We start from the raw sequence: 21,249 nt of genomic DNA, 5'->3' as shown, positions 1-21,249 counted from the left end.
CTACCTGGTTCCTGGACCACATGGGAGCAGAATTGAGGAGCAGCATTCCCCATGGTGGGGAGGGGGAGAAACTTGGACCTTACCCATCATTGATATAGACCAGCAGGGTGGTAGGGCAAGGTCAATGAACTCTTTAAAGTCCTGGGGGGTTTTCTTATAGTGAGCAGGCCCAGAGTCAGGACTGGAGTCAAGAAGCCCTGAGTTCAAATCCTGCCTCTGATATCAAGTGTGACCCTGGTCAAATTACTTAACCTCCACAGTAAAATGGGGGTAATATCAGCATCTGCCTTTTAGGCTTATTATATAGATAAAATGACATAATATCTGTAAAGTATCAGTGTCTGGAACATAAAAGCTGAATTTTCCCTCCTTCCTGCTTTCCTGCCTTCCTTCTTTCCTGTCTTCCTCCTTCCCTCCTTCCCTCCTTTCCTTTTTCCCCACCTTCCTTTTGGATGCTCTGTGCTATTCTTTATATATACTATATATAAAATCACATATATTTGATTTTTTGCTAGCCTGAGTGTTTGCATATAGACTGAGGGATCATTTCCATACGACTGTGTAGGGGTATGCGTCCAAAAGGGCTTTGTGAGAGATATAGCCAAGACTGAATCTGGTTCATGTAAACTCAGCCTTCCAGCCATTGGCTCTGGGTCACATTTGCTATTCTGGAAAAAAAGGATCAAAGAAGGAGGAACACAGGTACTTGGGTGGTGATGGTAGTGGGCTAGGAAGAAAAGGCAAAGATGCTGAGCTTTCTTCTAAAGAGAATGACCTTTGACCCTTCCAGGACAAACCAAAATGACCCCCAGAGAATCCAAGGCCCACAAAAGTTGGGTGATTCTAAGGGAGCTGGCCAGCCTTGATGAACCAGGCCCCTAACCACGTTGGTAAATGTGACTGCCCAGTCTCGGTCAGTGACTTTGAAAGACCATGGCTAGATGGTAGCCTCAAGACTAGAGAAAGGCAAATGCCAGGGTTTTCAGAAGAGGGTAGGGGGGTGAAGCCTCCAAATGTAGACTGGTGAACTTGATTTAGAATCTCATCAACAGTCTAGAAGCAACCAGTGAGGCCCTGGAAAGGAAGCAGAGACCCAAGAGATCCAGCCAGGCTCCATCCAAGAGCAGGCCATACCAGAATCTCCTTGCTTCCCTTTTTGGACAAGGCCTACTAGCCTTGTAGAACCAGGGAATAGCCTAGATTTAAGCACAGCCATTTCACCAAGTCTTTCATGCTGCTTTTGTGGAGGAGATGGAAAGGTGGGGAGGTTGATTCGGAACTGACTGAGGACCCAGACATTGCTTAATGGTGTCTGCAGAGAGGTCTCCAGTGGAGGGCTCCAGGAATCAGCCTGACCTTGGACTGTGCCACATGCAGAGACTTGATCACTCAATGGTGTGTTTACCAAACTTTCAGATGATGCCAAGCTGGGAGTTAGAGCTCGCCCAGAGAGAACCAAGTCAGGATCTGGGCAGAGAAAGGAGATTTGATAAGGGCCAATTCAAAACAGCAGCATCCTAAGGACACGATGAAGGAGATGTGTCTAGACAGCAATTTGTCTGCTGGCAGCACTGGGGCTGGGCTGCAAGCTCCAGATGAGCCTCCAGTGTCCTCTCCAGGCTGCCCCAGAATCTCCTGAGAGCCTGGGTGAGACTGGAAGAGAGGCTGGAGAAGGATGTTCCCTGAGGTCCCGTGCATTATCCCTCATCACCCCTACTGTGGGGGAGGCCCTGTCTGAGAAGGATGTGGATGAGCTGGGAGGAAGGGTAAACAGGGGAGTCACAGCATCTCTTGTACCCACTGCTTGAAAGAACTGGACATGGCCTGCAATTCCATTCTATTCGATCAGAACCTGGCAGGTGTTAGGGGCTAAGAAGGCTAGGAGCTGAGCATTCAAAACAACACTGTGGATGGTGGCTGCCCTTGAGGAGATGACTCCTCTTGGGGCCTACCACTTGAATTGATACAAACAGTAAGCGTGAAAAGTAAACTGCTAGCAACTGGGGGGGGGTAGTTGATGGATTGTTTGATGGATGGAGCCAGAGGACTAGGCCCAAGGAAGTCAAGTTCAGAGGAATGGGCCAAGATGACAGAGGTGGATCGAGGACATTTGGTGCCAACAATGCTAAGTGGGCAGCTTCAGGAGGCAGGGATGCCAGGCCCAGAGGACTGCTGTGGGATGGAGCGATGCCAAGGGGATTCTTGTAGAGGTGCAACTTCTGAGACCCCTCCCAGCTCTGAGAGTCTGCCTCTGGGCTGCCCCAAACTCTGACATGGAAAGATTCCATGATGAGGCATGATGACCTCTGCAATGCAGAGAGCAGGAGGGACCTGTTGTTCCCACCTTCGCTCAGCTGCAAGATGCAAGAGAATGTCAGGCCCAGAGTTGGTGTCTAATAAACACTTTTTGAATAAGTATTGATTAATTACTTGCAAATTCAAAGCACCTACCTAGCATTGTCCTCTTTCCACAAGTCTGGCCACAAATTCTACCTCTGAGGAGGTTTTGTAAGGTGAATAATAAAATCCAGAGAGTTCAGAAATCAAATACTTGGAAAGCCCCTGGCTTCATAGAATACTGGATGTCAGAACTGGGGAGGGGTCTCAGAACAGGGGATGTCAGGACTGGGAGGGGCCTGAAAACAGGGGATGTTAGGACTGAGAGGGGCTTGAGAACAGGGGATGTGGAACAGGAGATGTCAGAGCTTGGTAAGTAACAGAAAAAAAGCAGGAGGTATAGACAGGCCAGTCAGAGACATCCTGCAGGAGGACTGGTAAAGTCTGGTTGAGGGTTGTAAGAAGGAAGGCCAAGGAATGAGCGGGGGTGACCTTCACTGGGGTGAACAGGTCCCATTGTCTCCGGGAGCCTCCAGAGCCCTGGGGTTGACTTGAGACCATTTTGCCTGAGCTGTGTCATGGAGTGGACATGAGGTTTGAAGTTCAGAGTCCTGGATTTCAATCCCTACCTTGTGACCTTGCTCAAGTTGGAGGTCCCCTTTGCAATCTGTTCTTTGTCAGGAAAATGACCAGGGCCAGGTTCAATGACCTCTAAGAGCCCTTCCAGCTCTAAATCTATGATGGGTCAGAGAGCTGAGCTGCAAAGACAGATCTTCCGAAAGCCGCCTGGACCAGAGTGTTTGGTGGAGTCAGACTGAGGGCCCCTGAGGGAGGTGAGGAGGGCCATTCATCCAGGGCTTTGGTTAGGGTCAAAAGTCACCTGAATCAAAGACTGAAGCCTGAGGCTTCCTTCTGACACATGGAAGGTCTGGACAGAAGAAGCTGCCTGCTCTTGGAGACAGTGGCTGGAGCCTTGTAGCCCAAGGTGGGGGGTTGGGGGGGGGGGTGGAAGAAAAGGGAGGGGGTGGAAAGGAGAGTGTTCATGATGTCAGCATCTCGCTCCAAAATGAGAGACAAGTGTGGAGAAGGAGCTAAGTTTTAGAGGAAGAAAAGATTTTATTTTGGACAAGTTGCTGTGGAAATGACCTGTAGCCAGGAATGCTGTTTGTCTGGCATTTAGGAGGAGAAGGAGGAGGAGGAGAATGAGGAGAAGGGCACCGGAAGGGTTGTGAAGGGTATAACTTTCATTCATTATCTCATTTGGACTCCATGCAGCAGTGGAGGCAGCTACCACAGCCATTATCATTTCTGATCAAGCCACAGGAGCAAGGAGGCATACTGGATCCAGAGCCCAAAGCCCTGGGTTCAAATTCTGACTGCTATTATTATCTGTGAGTTCTTGGGCAAGTACTTTCACTTCCGTAGGCCTCAGTTTCTTTGTCTTTAAGATGAGAGAGTAGGACCAGAAGGCCTTTTGGTTCAGTTCTTGATCTCTGGAACAATTATTTTATGATTGACTTTGAGGAGGTCTAGGGGTGGGAAAGGATGGAATGAGCAACAGATGAGAAATAGATTCTTAGAGTTGGGGATTCAGAGATTATCTTTTGGTCATCTTATTCCCATCTTTCTCATTATTTTACAGGTTGGAAAACTGAGGCTTGGGAGGTTAAGGGACTTGCTTAGTAAGGTCTTGGCCAAGCCACCTGAACCCAGGTCTAGTCCAACTGCCCAATGTCATCATTGTGACAGATGCCCTGTCCCTCTTAGTGTTTACCTCTTCAGGGAAATCTTCCCCACCCCACAACTGCAAACGATCCCTCTCCTCTCTAGCCGGCCTTGTGTGTTCCCCACAATTTGTGCTTCAGGATCATGGATAATGGAGAGACTTGGGGAACAGTGCACTGGCCTCAGTCCGGAGAGGCTGGGTTTGAATCCTGCCTGTGTGATCAATTATTGGCAAGGCACAACCTCCCAGAGCTTCAGGACACACACCTGTAAAGTAGGGCTAATGATATCTGTCCTCTCCACCCCATTGGGTTGTAAAATTGCAATACGCTCGCCAACCATAACCCGGATAGACAGGTGTTGGCGGTGTTCTTTGTCATTGGGTGGTGGATGAAGCCTCTTGGCCTGTTCCAGAGAACACCAACCAACGTTGGTTTCCACTAGCCATCCTGTACCCATCATGAGGAAAGAAATCCTCTGCTGACTGCAGGCTGTATCTTCCTTGTATTCCCCCATTTGTCAACTGGACCCACTTCCCCAGTTCTCTTCTGTCTCACACTCCTCTCCTCAGTTACCATCTCTAGGCAGATACTTTCAGATTTCTCCTCCTGCATTTGCCTCTCTACCAAACTTTTCTTTCCTGATTGATTCACACTGGCAGATAGTCACCTGGGTCTATGATCTCCTTTATCCCTGACTCCTTCCCACCCCTCATCTCGTCAATGACCACAATCTGTCCAGAGAAGTCACCTTTGGGTTCAGTGAATACAGAGCTGGGCCTGGAGTCAGGAAGTCCCGGGTTTGAATCAAATACTTCCTAGCTGAGTGATCCTGGCAAGTCATTTAACCTCAGTTTTCTGATCTGTAAAATGGGGATGATAACAATGCCTACCTCAAGATAATAACTGCTGCTACCATCACCACCTGCATCCTTGGGAAAGTCACTTTATCTCTGTTTGTGCCTCAGTTTCTTCAACTGTAAAGAAGGGGCAAGAATAACCCTGACCTTCCAGAGTGGTTGTGAGGATCTAATGAGATCATATGGCATATAGTAGATGTCTAATAAATGCTTGCCCCCTTCTTGACTTCCTCTCCCTCCACAGCATCCTTTGCCTCGTCCCTTTCTCTTCACTCTCACAGCCACTACTTTAGTCCGGCATTCACTTGTACCATAGAGCAGTGTTCTTCCTCCTGAGTCTTCCCCTTTTTCATCTTCCATCTTTCTGCAAAGATAAACTTTCTGAAGTACAGACCTGACCATGGCATTGAGTCAGTCTTGCTCAAAAACCTCATTGACTGACTGGTCAATTGATCTATTTCAGTATTAAAACTCAGTCATGGGGGGTGGCTGTAGGACACCCACTTCCCTCCCTGCATTCTTGCACAGCAGGATCCATGTCACCTGCTTAATCCTTGGAGACCCCAGGGACTTCCTTGTCTGCTTTCATCATCGGTTGCCTGTTCATTAACTATCTGTCTCCTCTCTCCCCAGAAGTCTTATCAGCTGTCATCTCTCTCTTGGCTGTGAGTGTACCTGGGACTAGCAGTCTCCTCCTCCACCCCACCCCTACCCAACCCTATCTCCTATTGGCAGTTTTATCTCTGTTCTGAGAAACCAGAGATCCAGTCTCATCATAGCAACTTGTGAAATAGATAATGCTGTCACAATTGTGTCTAAAATTAGAATTCTCTTAGCTGACTCTGCTAGATGAATGAGCTTTTGTGACACCTATTTTCCTTGTCGATCTTTCACACTTCTCTCATCCCTTTCCATCCCTTCTATTCCAGTAGTCATCCCTCAAGTAAAAGGTCATGTTACCAACCACCTGGTGTATTGCCATAGCCTCCAAGTGGCTTTCTAATTCTCCTTACATGGGTGACAGAAGAAGTTTCATATAGCATTGCCTTCTCTTTGTTTTCCCTCTGTTTCAGTGCCTTCTTGTTGCCTGTAAAATCTAAGCTCCTTAATCCTAGTTTTCAGGGTCCCCTGCATTCTTGCCCTCATTTGCCTTTCAGGGGTTAGAGTCTCACTGCCTGGGGATTCCCCAAACACATTGCTTAGCTTCCTTCCTCTGGACTTTATACAGTTCCTTTCTATCATTCAGGGTGCAACTAAAATGTCACCTTCTTGAGATAACCATCCTGGAAACTACCTCTGAGCTTCCACTAAAAAGTACTGCAGCATAGTCTGTATTCATTGATGTGTGGTGTCCAGAAAAAGAGAAGTGATTGTCCCCCGTTCCTGGTTAGACCACAGCTGGAGTACCAGGATCAGTTTTGTTTTAGGAAAACACATTTTACAAACTGGACCTTGTGTAGAGGAGAAGGGGGAAGAGATTGAAAATTGAAGCCTTGTTAAAGGCAATGGAGAAGAGTGAACAAGAGGGGAGCATAATTATTGTTGGTTTTATCTAAAATATTCAAATGGCCTCACAGATTTTAAAATTCCTTTGGACACTACAGTAGTCCTTCCAAATTGTGACTTTTCCCAACATGGTTTGACTATATTGTGGGTCCACAAAAGAAATTAAATAGGAATTTTGGATGAGTTTTGTGGAAGCTGCAGGTGACAGTGAAGGCAGAAAGTGTAGAAACTCATAAATGCATACAATCTATGCATAGAATTATATGATAGCAACAGATTTTATCTTTGAATGCCACAATAATTCAGACTATTTTTCTAGTAAGAAGGGAGGGCCAGAACTATGTGACTTTTCTGGATTGTGGGGGTTCCTTGTTCCTAAAGGAATAGGGGGATGGGACAACTGTTATAGGCCGCAACTCCTCTCCTTTTGGTCCTGTCCTCCACAGGGAACTGTCCGAAGTACTGAGGTTTTCCTAGACGTCTCCTGACATCTTGAGGTTACCGGTGGAACTTTCCCCCTCATAACCAACCCAATCTCATCATATAGGCCCTTCCTCGAACTTACTACCCTGCAATTTGCTTATGCCCACCATGCATCTTTCTACTACCCTCTGTTTGATATGGACAGCTGGCTTCCAAATTTTGCAATCAGTACAACAATGCTAAGTAAATGTTGCTATTAAAAAGGCTTTGCTTTAATGTAAAACTTGAAGTCATTGAGAGAGTCTTTCAATTTCTCAAAGGTAATGCAGCATACTGTCCTCCTTTTGATCGACTCTGGTCCTAACTCATTAACCACTTGTACTTTCTGTTCCATATATACACACTGATGGACAAGCTCTATCAGCCATCCATCTAAATGCATGTTGTAATCTCAGTAATAAGATATTTTTCATCCATTTGATATTTACTGTGTGGATAGACAGGCCAAACTCCTTGAGCGATTATAGTTCTTTCCTAGAAGGTTCTGCAATCTTCTGGGTCTTGAGGAAATCAGTCCAGTGTCAGGGGTCCCCAGCGAACCTCACCATCCTCAGGGAATCCTCCTTCAGTTTGAACTTGGAGCTGGATCATCTCCACCAAAGTAGAAAACCTCTTTGTGGAGCAATACACCTGTATCCCTGGTCTATTCCATGTCTGATATTTATGGTCAGATGGTGGACTGGGAGAGTGGTAAGAAGCCAAAGGGAGCAAGGCCCCAGGGTAAACTCTTCTCAAGGATAGAATCCCTTAGACAAAGAGAATTGCCTTTTCTGCCTGGCATCTCCTTCACCATCATTGGCCTTTATTGTTGGGATGCTTCTAGGCAATAAGCCCCTTGAGCTGAAGCCAGCTCCACTGACATCATGGGACACAGGCTGGGCAGACATCTCCAGGAAACTAAGACCATTCCTCAGCTTCAAGGAAAGACCATGTTCCAAACCAGCCCAAAGGGCAGTTATTGGATGTCATATTTAGTCTCTGTTTTCTTATCTATAAAAATATAAGGTGCTCTCACATGACTGTTCTAGCTCCATGTTTCAGTTATGCTCATACTCTCAATGCTGGCTTTGCCTCTCCCTCTGGCAGGCACTAGTGTTGGCTGTACCTGTTTCTTCCTTGGTCCTAGAGCTAAGTCCTTTCTCTCAGGCCTCATGCTATTGTCAGCTTAGAAATATCTCTATTTCTTAGCACGATCCTGAGATGAGCCTTGAACACCTGCCCCAAAGGTGGATCTATCTGGTTCTGGTCTTAGATGCTCCTGGTCTGGTTTGCTAGAGCACTTAGTTCTAGTTGCATAAATGGAGGAGTTGCTGACTGTTACAAGTTTCTCGTGTGACCTTGAGTAAGTCCCCCTTTCATGGACTTGGATACTACTGTAAAATGTGGGGAGCAAAATTTTAAAATCCTTCTCAGTTCTGATACCTTTATTCTAAGTTCCTCTCAGCTCTGACACCCTTGTTCTAAGGCCCCCCTCCCAGTCCTGACATCCCCTGTTCTAAGGCCTCTCCCAGCTCTGACATCCCCTGTTCTAAGACCCATCTCATCCCTGACATCCCCTTTTTTTTTATTTTTTATTTCTTGCAAGGCAATGGTGTTAAGTGGCTTACCCAAGGCCACACAGCTAGGTCATTATTGTTTCTGAGGCCGGATATGAACTTAGGTACTCCTGACTCCAGGGCCGGTGCTCTACCCACTGCGCCACCTGGCCATCCCCATCCCCTGTTCTAAGACCCCTCCCAGCCCTGACCCTCACTGAGCTGAAGACTAGCATGGTCCTACTGGTCTTCCAATTTCAGCCTACATCTCTTAAGTTCTCCCGTGAAGGCCACCTCATGGCCAGAGGTTGCTCTGGGTTCTCATTGATTAAAGGCCTGCTCTAGGCCAGGCACTCAAGCACAGAGACAAAGTTTTCCTGCACCAAAGTGTCTTCTATTGTCTTAGGAGGTGGGGTGGGTGGGGGAAGGGGATATGGGCATGTACAACATATTTACTAAAGAAATATGAGAGTCATTGGGAGGAGGCACTAGCAGTGGGGTCAGTAGGGTATAGTGACAGCTTGCTGGACTTGGAGTCAGATTCAAATCCCCTAGACCCTGGTCAGGTCCTTCATCTCTATGAGCCTCAATTTTTCCATTTGTAAAATGAGGGGGATAGATCCCATGACCTCTAAGGTTCTTTACAGCTCTAAATCCACGATCCTATCTAGGAAGTGGTTTAGGGACTCAAACTTGGAACAAAATTGGATTCTAAGAGGAAGAAGGGAGAAGGGCGTGAATATAGGCATGGGGTCCATCCTGGTACTAAGGCTTTGGAGACAGGAGATGGTCCATCATGGGTGAAGAACAGTGAAAAGGTCAGTTTGACTGGCACACAGACTGTAGGAAAAGGAGAGAACAGCAAAGCTGACTGGGCCAGAGCTAGGGGAGGCTGGAAGGAGCTCCTGGGCATTGTGGGCAGGGCAGTGGCATGGTCAGAGATTTACTTTAGAAGGTCATCTTGGCTGCTGGGAGGAGGATGAAGCAAGGGGGGAGCTGTACTCTTCATCCATGTGAGGGAGGGGATGACCTTTATTTTACAGAGGATTCTTGGACGATAGGGTGTCTGACACATTCTACCAACTTGGTTTGGTTCATGTACAGGCTGGACTGGAGGGCAAAGGGAGGCAGAGCCTAATGCTAAATAGACTCACCTAGCTTAGAGCTGCCCACACACACTTGGCAGAGTCCCTGTATAATTGTAAACTTTAATGAGATGCAAATCAAGTTTAGTTCTGACTCTGAGGGTATAGGGAAAAGGAAATCTCTAGTGACCCAGTATGTAGAATTCAGGGTTTGATTCAGGAAGATATGAGCTCAAATCCAAACTCAGATACTTTCTAGCCTTGTGACCCTGAGAAAGTCATTTAACCTCTGTCTGCCTCAGTTTCCCCAACTACAAAATGGGGAGACTAGTGCCTGTGTCCCAAGGTGAGGGGGGGGTCTATTTGTAAAGAGCTTAGCAGCATACCTAGAAGATAGTAGGTGCTTCACAAATAAGTCCCTTCTCTCTCCCCTTCCTTCCTCTTGGATGTTCTGTGTCCTCTCTTCTGTGTGAGAGCCCACTGTTTAATCGGAGATGTGAGACCAGAAGGAATGGAACTTGCCCAAGCTCAAGGAAGGTATCAGCACTGAAGCCTGAATGAGGCCTCTGATCTCACAGTTTAGCAGCTTGCTCCAAAGCCTGCTCTCAGAAGGAGCCTACTGGCCATGACCTAGGCCTGGCCTAGGGGCTTCCTAGTCTCAGGCAGAGTGCTCTGGAGAGAAGGGGCTCTTCTCTGAGGTTACCACAGGTGGGCTTCTGGCACATGTCCCCTGGAGGCTTTTTCCAAGAAGCCTGGGAAGACAAGGCTGGGGAGTGGGTTGCTCCTCTCTTGAGTGGTCTGGTCTCTCTGTAAGCCTGGCAGTGATGTTCTTCCTGGGGCCCAGGGACTTGGGTGCTGCTGAGAGCTGAGTGGCCCAGACTGCCCCAGTAAGAAGGGCCTTGGAGTAGTCAGCCTCTTTGGCCCTTTCCTTTTGCTCAGATACAGAATTGCTACCTCCAGGGTGGTTAGAGCCAGAGCAGATTCAAACCTAGAGGCAGGGTGATCATTCTGCCAATAAATATTTATTAATGGTGCAGTGGCTAGAGCCTTGGTGTCAGGAGGCCAAGAGTTTGAATCCTGCCTTAGACACTTGATTCTTACTAGCTGTCTGACCTTGGACAAGTCACTTCACCCTGACTGCCTCACATCCAAGACCATCTCCAGTCTTCCCGATTCATCTAGAGGAGAAAGTGAGGCTGGTGACTTAGTCCTGCCCTGCCTCCCTCAAATCCAGTCCATGTGTTTGTGCTTCAAAAATGAAGGACAAACATTATTATTATTATTAAGCACCTCCTAGATGCTAAGCACTGTCCCTGTCCTCAGAGAACTTTTAGTCAAATGGAAGAAACACGAAGCAACAAAGGTTGTTCACACAAGTTGTAGACAGGAGAACGGGAAATAATCACCAGGGAGAGGAGGGTCTGGAGGAGGCTGTGTGTGTGTGTGTGTGTGTGTGTTTTGGGGGGAGGGTGAATTTAAGTGGGAATCTAAAGGAAGCCAAGGAGGTCAGTGGTCAGAGCAGAAGAGAAGCAGTTAGAAAAAATGTTTGGACCTGGGAAGCGGGTTTTGTTTGTGGAACAGCCAGGAGCCAGAAGGCAGGTGTCACTGCAGTCAGGAGGATGTGCAAGGGAGGAGGGACCAGGTGAGAAGGACTTTGACTGTTGGATCCTGGAGGCCCCAGGAAGCCACTGGAGCTGACTAAGGAGGAGGGGACATGGTCAGACCTGGGCATTAGGAAAAGGACTTTAGTGGCTGAATAAAGGATAGATAGGGGTGGGAAGAGACTGGAAACTGGCAGGCCTTCCAGGAAGCTATTGTAGTAGTCCAGGCTTGAGGTGAGGAGGGTCTGTGAGGGGCAGTGTCAGAGAAGAGAAGGGACCGTGGTCTAGGAGAAAGGATGATTTAGAGCCGAGAGAGACCTGGATATGAATCCTACTTAAAAGTCACTTGTTTGCTCCAAGCCTCCGTTTCTTCAACTATAAAATGGAAATAATAATAGTCCCTAGCTCATATAACTATTCTGGTATAATGTGTTGGTGCATTGTAAGTGTAACACTATCTTGGTCACACCTCTGGTAGGCGTCTCCAAGGAGATGTGGGAAAGGCATCCTTGGAGGCTGGCAGAGAGTTTCCATAGCCTCTTCCTCGTGCTGACCAGGTGGAGACACTTGTGGGAATGAAGCAGGAGGGGAAGAGGCAGAAACCAAAAGGGAGAGATTTGGAGAAACAAGGAGGAAGGGACCAGCAGGAGGTGGATGGAGTAAGTGGGAGAAAACCAATGAAAGGAAGTCCCAGGCATTGGGGAGGAACTGGGAAAGGCTTCCTTATAGATCCTGGACTTTTAGCTGAGATATGAAGGAAGTAAGGGAAGCCAGAAGGTGCGAAGGAGGAGGGAGAACCTTCCAGGCTCAAGGGACAATGGGGGAAAGGTATTAAGTGTCCTGGGTGAGGCCTGGTCAGAAAGCCAGGGTCACTGGACTGGATGAGATGGGGAGTGTCAGACAAGTGGAGGCAAGACGTAAGTGATAAAGGGCTTTAACCTCCTCAAAGAGCATCCTGGAGAGCCTGGGGAGGAAGCTGCTGGGGTATGGGGAATATTGGGTGGCAGCCAAGCGCTGCCCGGTATACTCCGGGACTAGCCAGCTGGCAGCTGCCTTGGTTCAGGTGTGAGGTGATGAGGATCTGCACAAGGGTGGTGGCCGAGTTAGCACAGAGAAGGGGCTTTATGAGGGATGTGGAGAGTGAGAGAGGGTGAGGGAATAAGGACACGTTTCAAGCCTGGGTTATTGGGGAAATGATGGTGCTTTTGACAGTGGTAGGGAAGTTCAGAAGGGGAAGGGCTTGGGCAAGAGAGAGAAAAGTCATTCAATTTTGGATATTTTTAGCTTAAAGACATCTGTGAGACATTCAGGTGGAGATGGAGACTGGAGGTCAGCAGAGAGATTAGGACTGGATAAGCAGAGAATCATCGGCATAGAGATGGTTGAGGCAGCTGGTGACTCAGTGGATAGAATGCTGGCTCTGGAGTCAGATCTAAGTTTAGATACAACCTTAGACAGTTCCTAGCTGTGTGACCCTGGGCAAGTCATTTCAGCTCTAATTATTTGACAAAAGGATCCACTGGAGAAGGAAACGGTAAATCACCCTAGTATCTTTGCCAAGGAGACCCATGGACAGTGGGTCCATGGGGTCATGAAGAGTTGGATACTACCAAACAACAGCAGCAGCAAGCAGAGAGATGATAATTGAATCCATGGAAGCAGCAGCGATTCTCCAGCGGCAAAAGAGCTGAGAACCCAGGACAGAGCCCTGATGGACACCTCCAGTTAAGGAGGCAGAGAAGCAGCCAAGATCAGAGAGGGAGGAGGAGAACCAGGAGAGAGTGAGAGGTGCCCAGAGAATCTAGAGAGGACCAAGGAGGAAAGAATGATGGGCAGTGTCCAAGGCTGCCCAGAGACCAAGAAGGAGGATGGAGAAATGGACACTTATGAAAAATGTCAGCATACAACTCATGATTAGAACTCTTTCCTCAGTTTGGGGGGGGTGAAAGGACCTTGAACAGGTACCCCAACTCTTTGCCTTTTGGTTATCACCTAGTCTCAGTTACACTAAAAAAAGTGAACCAACATTCTCTCCTAGAGACTGAACCAAGACCTTTGATAAGCCTCTGTGGCAGAGAAAAACAGCGTAAATTTGGTGGTTGCTGTTGGGTTTTTTCCTTTCCCCTTTCTGATAAGTCACATCTCTCTTGGGTCTTACTTAAGTGTTCTTTCCTGCTTCTGAGGAGATGCCTGCTTCCCAACAACTCTGTGAGGCAAAATCATGCAGAATTATTGACCCCCACTTTACAGACAGGGAAACCGAGACTGAAAAGGGAAAAATAATGTACCCAGGGCCACTTAGCTCCAAGCATAAGAACTGGAGTCCAATCCCTAGACAATTCTTAGAACTCCTCCTTGGAAGATTGGCCCATCCTTCCTTCTCTTTCAGGGCCTCATTTTCTTTTGCTAGTATTGCTCTATTCTTCCTTTCCCGTCCAGCAGTCCACCTTGAAATGATTCTACTGCCTCCTCAGAAAGGTTCTGATGCCGAGCATGTTCCTACCCAGAATCGAAGACCTGCCCAGGCCAAACCTGCCACTGCCTTCAGCCTGCTTTGTATCATGTTATCAGATTTGTCTAGCATGTGTAACCTTAATGTCCTGCTATGGCTAAGGGGTCTCTAGTTCTGCCCTTGTGCTCAGAACAGAAGCTAGCTGACAGACACCTTGGGAAAACCCCTTGCCAAGTTGCTAAGGCACCACCTTAGCTCACTTGAGACCTTCCCAGGTCCCTCCACTGGCCCCATTGCTTTGTATTTTCTTTCTATGTTCTTCCAGTGACTCCGTCTTGCCCTCTAGGATCAAAGGCCAGCCCCTCCACTTGGTATTTAAAACCCATCCCAATCTGTTTCCACCCTCCCTCTTCAGGATTTGGCACACTCTGTGTGCAGGCCAAACTGGACTTTTATGCTAATTCCTCTCCAGGACATTCCATAGGTAACATTCTCTCTCCCCCTTTTAAGAGCCTCCCATTCCTGCCACTCTAATGTTGGCCATACTATTAATGTGTCCTTCTGACAGGTTTTCCTGACAGTGTTTTCTCCTGTTTTCCCATCCATCCTTTGCCCAAACTGCCACCCATGAGAGGGATTGGCCTTGTTTTTGTGTTTTCTGAAGGCAGCAAAGAAATCAAAATAGGCTAGGAGTCAAAGCTACATAAAAGTGTGATGGATCGTCTGGAGAGACAGCATCTTCAAGCAGACTCTGGACAAACCCTAAGCAGGTAATCAGAATAGCTCATTTATAGAATGTTTAGATGTTTGAGAAGATGTTTGAGAAGTCTGTATACACACACAGAGCCATGTGACACCCTGAGAGGGTACTTGCCCTTTCAGCCTGTCTCATCCGTAAAATGGGCTGATCATAACATCTGCCTTTCCAGGTTATTATAGGAGAAGATTTCAAGAAATCTTGAAGGGCCACAGAAACATTAACTATGGTTTTTCTTTCATTGGATATGTTGTAATCGGGGAGGGGGGGTTGCTGAAGCCCCTCACAGCTTTCCAGTCTTCTTATTTTGTAATATTCTTCATTTGCCACAGACCTGAGGACCACATGGTCCTTCGCTGCCCAGTAAAGGCCACAGGACTAAACATGCTCTCCTGCTTGCAGCATCTGCCACCCTCTACAACATGGCTCCCACCTTCCTTTTCAACCTTACCATGGTCTATTCCTATTCACGGATTCTCTTCTGGCCATAGCACGGTATCTGCTGCCTCTCAAATCTATTCTTCTCTTTCCACGGTGACAGCCTTTGCTTAGATGACCCCTTGGGCCTAGAACCTCCCCTCCTCCTTGTCCCCAGTGTCTCTGTCTGTGGAGATCTTTCCCTTCCTTCTTAGGTGTTGCCTCCCCTGTGGAGGCTCTTTTTTTCCTGTCCTTTCTCTCTCTCCCCTAACTGGTCAGCCATCTCTCACTGTCATCCGATAAGAAAAAACTGCCTGGCCTCATTCATCTCCTGTCTTGCTAAGAGAAATCCTTTCTCTAAAATTTCTCTACCTTTTCCTGCCAAAGTCCTGAAAAACCACATCTTCCATGTGCCCCTCACTGGGTTGTCATAGTAGGTGGCCCAGGGCAAGGGCTCAAAGGTTGTTGAAGGAATAAACTTCACTTTGGGGGGAGGGTTTTGATGAGGGCAGAGCCTGACTTGGCCCCACTTACATGGTGTAGATGTGCATGTGGGGGCTTTGCCACTGACCTTTAAGACAGGCAAGTGGATAACCAGCCAGCTGTTTAAAGATTTCTTGTACCCTTTCCCCTTGGAAATCAGGCCAGACAGCAAGCCCTTTGTGCTTCTTTCATCTTAAATCCTTTCCTTTCTTGATCATTTCATCATCCAGCTCTCACTGAAACTTGTCTCCTTCCTGATGATGTAGCTTCCTGGGTCTCCTTTCCTAGTTCTGGCTTTTTCATTCATTCATTACACATACAATTGTGTTTAACATATTTCCATATTGGTCATGTTGTGAAAGAATTAGAACCAAGGTGGGGAAAAGCTTAAGAGAACAAGATGTTTTCTTGAACAAGGACAAGAATAAAAGAAGTTTTAAAAAGTGAGCACAGTCTGCCTGGCTCTGCATTCAGACTCCATAATTTTTTCTCTGGATGTGGACAGCATTTTCCATAACAGGTCTCTCTGGATTGTCTTTGATCACTGAACTGTTGAGAGGAGCTGTGTTCATCAGAGTAGATCATCTAACACTGTTGCTGTTAATGTGTACAATATTCTCCTGGTAGAATCCTATATTCTTTTTTTTTTCAAGGCAATGGGTTTAAGTGACTTTCCTGAGGTCACACAGCTAGGTAATTATTAAGTTTTTGAGGCCGAATTTGAATTCAGGTTCTCTTGAATCCCGGGCTCTATCCACTGCACCATCTAGCTGCTCCTAGAATCTTAGTTCTAAGGTTTCTTCTAAGGACATCCAGTGCTCCATGCTGACATTTTATCACCTCAGGTTTCTCCCAGATTTATTATTTTCTCTTCTTGGGGCTTTTTAAAAGCAATTTCCTCAATTTATTAGCTCATTGACAGGTTCCATGATTTATTCACACCATTGTTAACTTAATCTATGGTATGTCCATGGTGCTCTTGATAAATGATCCCTTTACATTTTGTCAGTTTTCTTTAGCAGAGAGATCAGGAAATCAACAGGCAGATGGATGTGGTTGACAAATGCATCATCTATTATCTTCACATAGCTAAGAGCCCCCACCAGACATAGCACCCTCTTCATCTGAAACTTGATAATCAATTTAACCTCACCTCGTTGACCTTTGCCACCATGTTTTCATTGTGGGTGAGCAGAAATGGAAACCTGATAGTTTTGTTCAGACCAGGACTCAGGATTCAATAAATTTTCTTGATCAAGGACTCAGAGGCCAAAAAGGACCAGTTTCTTAACTAATTTCTTGTTCTTCAGACACCCGTGTAGGAGATTTCCATAGCCATGGCCTCTATCACAGTGCTGATGTTCTCTCAGGACACAGAGAGAATTTGAGACTGATGGTGCCAGGAAAATGTTTGTCCTTTTGGGGATTCTAGTTCTTCAGGCTGATAGGCAGCTCCACAGTTTCCAGCAATGTTTGCACTGGGTTCCATGCTTCACAGAAGCTCTCCCATGGTTTCATCGATAGTACCATGAGAGACTTGGCTGCTCATGGCGGTTTACTGTTCACAAGCCAGGAAAACTCCTTTCCAGGTCTGTCACCATGGGGCTGTAGCCTTTCCAGCAAGAGAATCTCCCTTTCTCCAGGTCCTTACCCCACTAAGACCAATTGGATGCTTTGGTAGCATTATTCAAGTAAAACTGAATCATCTAGAGCAAGCAAGACTGACAGAACTAACTAAATATATAAACACAAAAGTGCTGAAAGCTGTGGAAGGGAAAGAGGAGATAATCCAACCTAGCAAAAGGCCTTCGTTGGTGAGCAACATAAAAAAAGGACCTTTCCCCACCAGGAAATAATATTTTATTTATTTATTTTTCCAACTATATCAATGGTAGTTTTCAACAATCTTTTTTTTGCTAGGATTTGTTTTACATTTTTTCCCTTTTTCCCTTCTCTCCCCCTCCTTCTGACAGAGAGAAATCTAATATAGGCTATATTGATATCCATATCATCTATATCTATATCTATATCTATATAATCTATCTCTATCTCTATCTCTATATCTATATATAACCCTGTTAAACATAAATCCTCATCAATCATGTTCTAAAAGAAGAATCAAATCAAAATAAAAAATTAGAAAGAAAAAACATAATACCTAAGACAACTTTAAAAATTGAAGATAGTAAGTTTTGTTCTGCATTTAAACTTCATGGTTCCTTTTCTGGATATGGATGGTATTTTCTATCACAAGTCTTTTAACATTGACTTTGATTATTGTGCTACTGAAATGAACAAGTCCATCATGGTAGATCATCACCCAATGCTGCTGTTAGTGGGTACAATGTTCTTCTGGGTCTTTCCATGTTATTCTGAAATCCTGTCCCTCATGATTTCTTACAGAACAATAGTGTTCCAACGCATTCATGTATCACAACTTGTTCAATCATTCCCCAATTGATGGCATCTCTTCAATTTCCACTTGTTTGAAAAGTGGCCCTACTTTAGAGAGAGATGAGCAGAATTATGAAGCAACCATCCCAGCAGTTTTCATGGCAAATGGAATTGCTAAGTTAAAATCAAAACTATCCCTTTCCATTGCCTTTTCAGGGATCAGTTTGGAGAGTCTCAATCAACCATTGTAGTTCTTTGTTCATTCCCTCATTGGTTGACTCTCTCTTTTACATCAAGTCATCTCTGGAATGCTCCAGGGATAACTTGGCTCTACCCAAATGGTGAAGATGATTGGCTATAAGGACAGATTATTGACAAATCAGATCATCACCAATGCTGAGAACAGGGTCAGGGCCATTTTGTCAGTTTAGATAAGAGTTTAGAACACAGAGCATAAAATGTTGGAGGTAGATGGAACCCCGACGACATCAGAACTGGGAAAGACCTTTGAACAGAGAATATCAGAGCTGGAAGGGACTGAAGAATGATGGTGATCAAATATTTTTGATTGTACATCCTATAAGAAAAAATTTTTTGAGCACATATTCTAATATATATATATATTAGACTTATTTATAATGATATCCAGGCACTACTGGACTGATAATCATGTATATTTTAAAACATAAACAAAAATATAAATTAAAAAAAGATGAGGATGATGCATTTTTATCCTTAAGTCAATAGTGAGCTACCAGAATAGAAGAATGATATAGTCAGACCTGTGCTTTAGGACTCTCAGGGTGATGATGATTAGGAGGAGGACACATGGGACACTGGAGAGAATAGAATCTTGGCGAACAATTAGAAGGTTATTGTAGTAATACTGGTGAGAAGTAATAGTGAGTCTGAACTGATTGGGGGGCAGGGAAGTGATCATGTAAAAGCAGGTTGGAGGCAAGAGATGCTGGTGAATGTGGAGTCTATACAACTTAGCATGGTGGAAATGAGTCGAAAATTTGAAGATGACACAAGGTTATCCCTAAGACCAAAGTCTAGTCTGGAAAAGTCATGAGATCTGTGATGAAGATGACCACCCATCCATATCCACTTGTCCATGGGGTCAGGTATTTTGTGCTCCATGGCCCTTGCCTTGGGAGTGCAGGTCCTTGCAAATCCACTGTAGGGTGGTGGATGTTCTGCCTGTCTAGTTGCTGGTGTTGGGGTCCAGATAATTATTAGGTTATGACTAATCTGAGCAGAAGTTCTGAAGCAGAGCTTGTCTGACCACAAGAGGCCAGGGCTGGAGGGAGTCAAAGAGAAGAGTATTGTTGGGTGATAATGGTGAAGGTGCAGAAGGGGCTTGTTGAAGACAAGTTCCATGATGGACTATTGTGGGAAAAGGTGGGATGCTAGGATGTGACCCACATTTTCTCTCTATGTTTGGTTTACTTCTCAAGGCCATGTCATGACTTACTGGAGATCCTACGAGCCTTCCCTTTGGAGACTACTGCCTAAGAATTGAGAATGGCAGAGTTGGGGGAGAACTTAGAACCTAGGACATAGGATATCAAAGATAAAAGAGACTTTAGAATTTAGGGCATGGAATGTCAGAGACAGAAGAGAATTTGCCAAATATCGAGAAGACTTTTCTAATCTTTCTTTTCTTTTAAGGGTTTTTGTAAGGCAAATGGTGTTAAGTGGCTTGGCCAAGGCCACACAACTAGGTAATTATTAAGTGTCTGAGGTCAGATTTGAACTCAGGTCCTCCTGACTCCAGGGCCCGAGATCTTTTCACTGCACCACCTAGCTGCCCCTTTTCTAATCTTTCTAAATCTGCCTCTTTGCTCATCCTTCTATTTCCTACTTTCTGCTTAGAATCAATATCTGTTGATTGATTGAATGTCATTGCAGGAAGCTTTATAACATCAAACGTCAGAACTAGACTAGGGATTGTAGTTAGAAGATGGGATGAGAGAGCTGGAAGGGCCTTGAGAGGAAAGAATTTAGGAGCCAATGCATGAAGACTTTGATCACAGTTGGAAGGGACCCATCTAAATCGAGCTCCCTTTACAAATGAGAAATCCCAGTGCTATGGAGGGAAAATGATTTGCCTGAGATTGATGAAAGATAGGACCAGATGCTGAGTCTCTCTGTGTCTCTATCTCTGTCTTCTTCTCTCTGTCATCCACTCATAATAGATTCCATTTTTCTCCAAGCAGTGGAAATGTGAATTGTCCTTTGCTCATCTCTTTTCTTAGGATTTCATGACCATGACTTAATAGTTTCCCAGGATGCCAAAGGCAGAAGAGGTCTTCTCATCCTCCTCCCTCATTTTATAGAGGAGAACATTTTTATAGAGGAGATCCATAAAGAGGAAATGACTTGCCCAAGGTCACACAGCTAGTAAACAGCAGAGATTGAATTTGAACCCAGGATTTATATAATTGAATGACTAGTATTCTTTCCAGTACATTGAACAGCTTTTCACAAATAAGTATGATGGATGGGAGAAAAGGAATCAAGAGGGCTTCAAATAGTGTCATTGAAAATATAACTGTTGTGAACTCATCCAGCCTTTTTGGAGAGCAGTTTGGAATTATGCCCAAAGGGCAATGAAAATGTACAAATCCTTTGATCCAGTGATGCCACTACTGGGTCTGTATCCTGAAGAGATCATGAAAAAGGGTAAAAAGATCACTTGTACAAAAATATTTATAGCAGCTTTTTTGTAGTGGCAAAGAGTTGGAAATTGAGGGGATGTCAATTAATTGGGGAATGACTGAGCAGATTGTGGGATATGAATGTGATGAAACATTATTGTTTTGTTAGAAATCAGGAGGAATGGGATTTCAGAAAGACTTGCATGAATTGATGCAGAGTAAGATGAGCAGAACCAGAAGAACATTCTATACCCTAACAACATGGGGTGATGAGCAACCTCGACGGACTTGCTTATTCCATCATACAATGATTGGGGACAATTTTAGGGGATCAGTGATGGAGAATATCATCTGTATTCAGAGAAGGAACTGTGGAGTTTAAACAAAGAACAAAGATTATTACCTTCAATTTAAAAAATCATCCTATGTTTTACATAATTTTGCTATTTCTAATATTTTCCTTCTTCCTTAAGGATATGTTTTTTTTCTCTCGATGCATTCAGTTTGGCTCTATGCATATCATGGAAACAAATGTAAAGACTGTTCTGTTGGGAGGAGGGAGGGAAGGAGGGGGGGAAATTGTAAAATTCAAAACCTTGCAAAAATGATTGGTAGAAACTACTATTTTATATAATTGGAAAACAAATAAAATATTTATATTAATAAATAAAAAATAAAGAATAAAGAGGGTTAAAAAAAGAATAAATAACTGTCACTGACCTTGTGGCAAAGTCACCACTGCCCATCCCTTTGGAATATGATGTACTTTAGGCCTCCAGCTCCTTCCAGTTCAGGCTGGTCCATAAGACTTTCCCCAGAGACACAGCAACACAGAACAACACAAATCCAGGAACACAGGGTCAGCCATCCTGGGAGCCAGATACCTCATTCCTGCATTGCTTTGCTGCAGTGGCCTGGCTCATTTCCTCATGCTCCTAGCAACACACTCAGG

General features: G+C 45.3%; 1 protein-coding gene and 1 pseudogene across 2 annotated transcripts in view; one reads left to right on the top strand and one right to left on the bottom strand.

Annotated features, from left to right (window-relative positions):
• Positions 1–21,249, top strand: part of RSPH14 (radial spoke head 14 homolog) — a 170,996-nt gene that overhangs the window by 94,692 nt on the left and 55,055 nt on the right. The window lies entirely within an intron of this gene.
• Positions 16,198–16,789, bottom strand: LOC141496991 (large ribosomal subunit protein uL1 pseudogene; annotated as a pseudogene).

The sequence above is a fragment of the Macrotis lagotis genome, chromosome X (assembly GCF_037893015.1).
Source record: "Macrotis lagotis isolate mMagLag1 chromosome X, bilby.v1.9.chrom.fasta, whole genome shotgun sequence".
In the NCBI taxonomy this organism is placed as follows: Eukaryota; Metazoa; Chordata; class Mammalia; order Peramelemorphia; family Peramelidae; genus Macrotis; species Macrotis lagotis.
Note: the sequence above shows the minus strand (reverse complement) of the source record. Positions and strands in the feature narration are given on the sequence as shown.